This window comes from Amphimedon queenslandica, unplaced genomic scaffold, assembly GCF_000090795.2.
Source record: "Amphimedon queenslandica unplaced genomic scaffold, v1.1 AMPQUscaffold_11509, whole genome shotgun sequence".
Lineage (NCBI taxonomy): Eukaryota > Metazoa > Porifera > Demospongiae > Haplosclerida > Niphatidae > Amphimedon > Amphimedon queenslandica.
The window spans coordinates 2,708-4,221 of NW_003548249.1; positions in this window are offsets into that span (position 1 = coordinate 2,708).

A 1,514-nucleotide genomic window follows, 5' to 3' on the forward strand; every position below is an offset into this window, starting at 1 on the left:
ATGTGGCTATGGTATCTCTATGAACATATCACAAGGAACTCATCTTCTAAGACATGCTGACTCTACCTGTTCATTCAGTGCAGTATTGTTTGGTTGGGGGGACCAGAAAGGATATGCCTATCCTGCTGGCTTTGGAATGAGACCTATTGCAGGTATACACAAAACATAATTTGCTTGTTGATTTCTTTCTTTCAGAAACTTTTTACACTATTGAGCCCCTCATATCATCAGCCAGGGAGGGTACTCTGGGTCCAGTGTCTGTTACAGTGTATAAATCTGGTAATATTTCTGCTGCTAGTTCGGTTCAAATCACAACAGTTATGTCTTGTGAGTTTAAATATATTCTTGTATTGTATTAACTTTTTCTTTTTTCTCCTTTCTGCAGCTAGCGTCAATGCAGCAACAAGTAAGATAATAATTAATTTTAATTTACTCTCTAGTCTAACTATTCCATCTTTCTCTTATACTTCAGTTGGCACTGATTTGCAGACACAGTCTTCCACTGTTAATTTTGTTGCTGGTCAAACTTCAGCTGTTGCGAATTTCAGTTTCATTAATGATGCCAATCCAGAACCATTTGAAACATTTTTGGTTGGTTTTGTTCCAGGCCAAAACATTAATATTGGAACGCCATCACAAGCTGAGCTGGGAATAATTAATGATGACTGTAAGTGAACTATAAAGCAATGCTTTTGGTATAACTATTATGGCTATCATTTTTCTTAATAGCTGCCACTATAATGTTTGATCCTGTACCTTATACTGTCACTGAGGGTGATAGTAATGTAATGCTTAATATCACATTTGTGACATCTCAGCCTCTTCTTGAAGCATCCACTATTAGAATAACCAGTATACCAACTCCTGGAGCAACTAATCAAGCTACTGGTTAGTATTTGAATTTAATTTATTTGAACTGCATGAATTATTTACTCTCTTTCATATAGCTGGAGTGGATTATGTGGCTTTTAATCAAACCATCACTCTACCTGCTAGTTCTACAGGACATTATTACACTGTCACCATCCTTTCTAATTCAGAGGCTGAACCAGCTGAACAATTCAGTGCATCTTTAGAATTTGTTAGTGGAACTCCATTGACAGTTACTGGACCTGATGCTACTGTAACTATTAATGATGCTGATGGTTAGTGATCTTTTATTATTGTTTTATTTAGAGCCTATAAGCAAGCAAAGCATCAGTTATATATAATTTTGGGATCATGGGAAAGTTTGAAATGCTATATTTCATCATCATTGCTCAGGATTGCAAACAGGAGGCAAAATCCTACCATTATCATAGACATCATTTTCATGATAAATTATGTTTGTCAATTTGTCTCTTTTATTTTAGCTGAGTCACTAACCGTATCAAGTATTGAATCCACTACTTCAATAAGTGTAATATCATCAACCAGTAATGCCAAGAGTATATCTACTATTATACCTACAACATCAACTTGGCATAGTTCATCAAGAATAATACTATCAAACAGTATTACAACATCTTTGATAA